This window comes from Sorghum bicolor, chromosome 2 (assembly GCF_000003195.3).
Source record: "Sorghum bicolor cultivar BTx623 chromosome 2, Sorghum_bicolor_NCBIv3, whole genome shotgun sequence".
NCBI classification, from domain to species: domain Eukaryota; kingdom Viridiplantae; phylum Streptophyta; class Magnoliopsida; order Poales; family Poaceae; genus Sorghum; species Sorghum bicolor.
Genome location: NC_012871.2, coordinates 50,989,219 through 50,994,709, shown reverse-complemented (window position 1 = coordinate 50,994,709; position 5,491 = coordinate 50,989,219). Strand labels below are relative to the sequence as shown.

The 5,491-nt window shown below is 55.2% G+C and overlaps 1 protein-coding gene across 2 annotated transcripts in view; it reads left to right on the top strand.

The window, feature by feature from the left end:
- LOC110432499 (polycomb group protein EMBRYONIC FLOWER 2-like) overlaps positions 1-5,491 on the top strand; it is a 35,207-nt gene that overhangs the window by 28,504 nt on the left and 1,212 nt on the right. The gene's annotated exons all lie outside the window — the stretch shown is intronic.

The following is a 5,491-nucleotide window of genomic DNA, read 5'->3' as shown; positions in this document are numbered from 1 at the left end:
TCGCGCGGGTCGTGCATGAAGAGACACCTGCTGGACAGCATAGGCAAGATCCGGGCGAGTAAGCGTGAGATACTGCAAAGCACCAGCAAGACTGCGGTACTGAGTAGCATCCGCCACCGGGGCGCCGTCTGTAGTGGAGAGCTTGGCCCGAGTGTCCACAAGAGTCGCTGTAGAGTGACACTCGGCCATGCCAGCGCGCTGGAGCAGTTCCACAGCGTACTGGCGCTGCGAGAGAAAAAGCCCACCGGTGGTCCGCGTGACTGCGATCCCGAGGAAGTGATGCAGATCCCCGAGATCAGTCATGGTCAGAGTGGAGGAGCTCGGTGATGTGGAGTGCTGCAGGGCCGGCTGGGACAGCTTGCTGAAGTCCTGCTGCAACCTGGGGCAGCCGGCCATGCCACAGAATGGTAGGGTCGAAACTGATGGGGTCGCCGGCGTCCTCCACAGCCGGCGTGCGCCTAACGTCCGAGATGGACGGAGGAGGCGCTGGAAGTATATCCTGTAACAGAAAATCAAACGAATCCGGATGGGGCTTGGAGGCCGCAAACAGAAAGTGAGTCTCATCAAAAACGACGTGTCGCGAGATAATAATCTTGCGAGAGGAAAGGTCAAGACAGCGGTATCCCTTCTGCGAAGGAGGGTAACCGAGGAAGACACACGCCGTAGAGCGAGGAGATAATTTGTGGCGAGTCGTGGCACTGAGGTTGGGATAGCACAAACAGCCGAAAACACGAAGTGATGAGTAATCGGGCATCTTGTGAAAAAGGAGATGATAGGGTATACTGTTATTTATGGACGAGGATGGACGCCGGTTGATCAAAAACACGGCGGTGGAGAGAGCTTCAACCCAATAGGAAGAAGGCATCGCGGCGTGAATCAGAAGCGTGCGGACAGCATTGTTCAGGGTGCGTAGCAGCCGCTCAGCCTTGCCGTTTTGAGCAGATGTGTGCGGGCACGAAGTGCGGAGGAGTGTGCCACGGCTAGCCAGGAAGGTAGCAGTGGCGGTGTTGATGAACTCGGTGCCGTTATCTGCCTGAAAACAGCGCACAGGAAGACTAAACTGTGTGTGAGCGTAAGCAACAAACTGAACAATATGACCATGAACTTCAGATTTGTGGCGAAGTGGAAAAATCCAACAATAATGTGTATAATCATCGACCATCACAAGATAATATTTATAGCCTGAAATACTCGAAACTGGAGAGGTCCAGACATCACAATGAACAAGTGCAAAAGGTACTGATGTGCTAGAAACTGAACTAGTAAAGGGCAGCCTAGCGTGTTTGCCTAGCTGGCAGGCATGACAAATGCGGCGGGCTGCTTTATTACAATGAATAGCTGATAGCTTATGTAGGGTGTTGACGACGGCCGGTGCAGGATGACCAAGACGGGAGTGCCAGAGTTCCGGGGAGACTACGGCGACATGACAGCGAGACGGCATGTGATGTGGTATGGTGTAGAGATCCCCGTTGCTATTGCACCGAAGAAGGACCATCTTGGTCTGGAGATCCTTCACAGAAAAACCAGAGGCGTCAAACTCAATAGAACAGTTATTGTCGCGAGTAAGCTGTCGAACAGATAACAGATTACGAGAAAGCTGTGGAGCGACAAGAACATTATCAAGATGAAAGGAGCGATCAGCTAGCTGTAAACGAGAAGTGCCACGACTAAGAACAGGAATTGATTGCCCATTACCGACCATAATGGAGGACGGTGGTGATGGGAGACGGGAGAGAAGTATACCGTCATTGGAGGACATGTGGGATGTCGCTCCGCTGTCCATCACCCAAGGAGCAGACCCCTGAACCGCCATCTGGTTGAGGGCAGCGATCAGGCTGGTCGGATCCCAAGTACCAGGAGGTCCGTACGCTGGGGGACCGGAGTACTGCGGGGGCGCGAAGGCCGTGTGCGCCTGTGGAGGAGGCGTGGGCGCCCCCCACTGCTGCTGCGGCCCCCAACTCTGCTGCTGCTGTGGAGGCCAGGGCGCCCAGGGGTTGTAGCAGACCCAAGGGCCAGCAGGTTGGGGGGCCTGGCGACCGCCTGAACCACCGTGTGGCGCGCCCTGCTGCTGCTGGTTGCGCCCACCGCTGCCGCTGTTGCTACCTTGCGCCTGGTTGCGCCCTCCCTTTCCCTTGCCCCCCTTGCCCTTGCCACCGCCCCCACGGTTAGAGTTCGCGGAGGGAGTGAACCGGCAGGAAGGCGACGTGCAGGAGGAGGCGGTGGAGGCTGCAAGAGCTGAGGCGGATGCCTCCTTCCCCTCGGTGCCAAGACGGAGCTCCTTGACACGGAGCATGTTCGTGGCAGACTTGAAGTCGGGGAGCGGCGTGGTGTTGGTGATGATGTCGGCAGTGGTGGCGAAGCGGGGGTTGACGCCGCGCAGGAGATTGAGCACAAGCTGGGCGTTGGAGATGGTGTGCCCAACCTCCCGGAGGGCATCGGCAGTGTGCTTCATCTGCTGAGCGTAGGCGTCGATGGAGAGATCGCCCTGGGACATGGTGTGGAACTCCTGTCCGAGGACGACGGCGCGGGGCTCCTTGTTCGCCTGGAACAGCGTCTCGATGGAGACGTACAGAGCGCGCGCGTCGTGATCAGGCTCCATGGCGAGGTTGAGGACGGTGTCATCGACCGATCCGTACATCCAGCCACGGATGCAGGCGTCGGGCTGAGACCAAGTGGGATCATCCGGACGTGCAGCCACAGTGCCATCAACATGGCCGAGCAGTCCATACTTGGTGCAGAGGGCGGTGAAGAAGGCCTTCCACTTGGAGTAGTTCGGGCGCTCAAGGCTGAGCGCAATGGGTACGTGCTGCTTGACGTTGACGGCAGCGTACGCAGCGAAGAACGGAGGCGCGACGGCATCAGCCAGAGCGCCGCTGGTTCCAGAACCGAGGACGCCGGATGTAGCGGAGGAGCTGGTCGAAGACGTCGACATCAGAGCGCCTGGTCCTGATCGAGGGGAGCAGGGGCGCGGCGGCCTGGGCGACCCTTCGAACAGATGGACGAGGCAGCAGCGATCGGCGACAGAGTGCGGCGCTAGGAACGCGGCAGCCTGACGCACGAGGCAGGGCGCGGCGCAAGTGAATCACGCGCGACGGCCAGGGGGACGCGACCTGCGCGAGCGAGATGCGCGACGCGCGAGGCGAAAAAGTGCGGCGCCTGGGAAGACGCGACACGAGCCGAGCGGCTGCCTGCAGCGCGCGGCCTAGAGGGCGGCGCGACTGGGTTGGCGGCGGCGCGACTGAAGGTCACGCGGCGGCCAGGTGGTGCGGTGGCGCACGTCCTCACAGAGGACGCACGGGCAGAGGAGATACGAGCGGAAGAAAAAGAAGGTAAGGATCGATACCATGTAGAGAAACACCGCACACCCTAATCAGGGGGGGTGACCTTCATTATATAGCTTAATAGGCTAGGGTTACAATGTACATGGGCCATAGGCCATACACGCCCAATGGGCTGTTATATTACATTCTAACATTTATCTACTATTCTCGGTGGTTTGCTTTCGCCATACACACTCGTTTTTACATTCTTGATATAGTGCTTGTGTAGTTGCTCATGTAACTAGTTTTGCTTGTGTAGCTTACCTTCTTGCTTGTGTAGCTAGAAGTAGCTCCCGTTGCGTGACTAATTAGATTTATGTAACCTTGTTAGTCACATTGCTTAGTTTGTGTAGTAAGTATTTGTGCTCTCTAATTTGACATTGGTTGCATTGTTATTGAGCATTGCTAGTGAGCTTAGGAGCTTTGTGCTTTTGCTTACTAGTTGTGTAGGAGTTCCCCCGTGTGCAAAGTACTAGTTGTATATACCCTGTATAGGTTTATGTGGCCTTGCTCCTATAATTGTTTGGGTGAGCTCTAGCTAGTCCGATACCTTTTGCTTGTTTAGGATCTTCGTAAGGTGCTTGTGAATTTAGATAGAGGGTTTAAGTCTTGGCTAGACCGATAGTTTTAATTTCGTATTTGTTTCGGTTAGCCGACACGATAAGTTTTTAGAAAGGACTATTCACCCCCTTTAGTCCGCCATCTCAACCCTTCACCAGGGGAGACAAGGTAGGTGACAAACCATCTATAGCACGCACAAGGAGCCAGTTTGAGATCATATAGCGAGCGATTGAGGTAGTCAGGATGCGCTACATCCTCGAACCTAGAAGGCTGAACACAGTAGACCGTCTTAGGCAGGTGGCTGTGTAGGAAGACATTCTTGACGTCTTGCTAGTGGATGGGCCAATTGTGAGTGCTAGAGAGCACCATCCGCGCGGTGGTCGGCTTCACGACGATGCTAAAGGTCTTGGTGAAGCCCACACACACGCGTTGAGTGAACTCACTAAGTACCCAACGAGCTTTTTAGTGCTCTAGGGAGCCGTCAACACGGAACTTGTTGAAGATCCACTTGTTGGAGACCATGTTGGCATGTGAAGGATGCAGCATGAGATCCCATGTGTCGTTTTGCATTAGGGTAGCCATCATGGTGGTGCGCTAATTGGGATTGGCAAGCGCAACACGATAGATCTTCGGCATCCGGGAGGGGGCATTGTATGGTACAAAGTCGGCACCAGGAAACCATGCTTCACCCTAGTGGCCATGGGGTGTCGGTTCTTTGCCGGCAGAATGGCCATCGTGCCCTTGGGCAGTGTCGCTGGTGAGGTAGATGTAGGGGAGGCCGGCGAGGGTGTAGCATTGCAAGCACAACTAGGCGCCGAGAGTACACCTTTTGGAAGGTATAGATCGGTGAGTTGGTGCTAGGGCAGCTGTCGTGGTCGTGGGTGTCGGTGAAGGAGTAGCCGCATTCGGCTAGAGTGGCGAGGCCTGAGGAGGGGCCACACATGGCAATGTGATTGGGTCTCTAGAGACAACTACCGCATGGCAGCGCCGACGTCAAAGGGACAAATATGTCTCCTATAGGTGTAGGCATGGGAGCTGCCGATGGAGGTGACGGTGGGGATGAACTTGCATGCAACAAAAAGTGCAATAGGCCTATGGGCACCGACATAGGTTAGAGAAATCCTCTAGAAACTTGAATTTCGTGGGGGAAGATTTGTTGGGCTGCTTGGCAGAAGGAAAAGAGGTCTCGTCAAAGATCACATGGCAGGATATGATACTATTGGAGACTGTGTCAAGACAGTGGTATCCCTTGTGATGATCGGAGTAGCCAAGGAAGACACACAAGGAGGAGCGAGGAGTAGCTGTGGTAGATAGGTTGGGATAACATTTGCAACCGAAAACACGTAGATGATCATACACGGGTGTGGTACTATAGAGCGCCTTATTGGGGGTGGAGGATCGTAGCGTTTTGGTGGGCAATATGTTGAGAAGATAAGTAGCAGTGCCGCAGTGGTGAGCGCATCTACCCTGTAAGTTGGGGGCATGCTGGCTTGGAAAAGGAGGGAGCAGATGACATTGTTGAGAGAGCGAATGGCACACTTAGCCTTTCCATTCTGAGTCAAGGTGTAGGGACATGGCATGCGAAGGTGGTTGTTAAAGAGCGGGGTCGT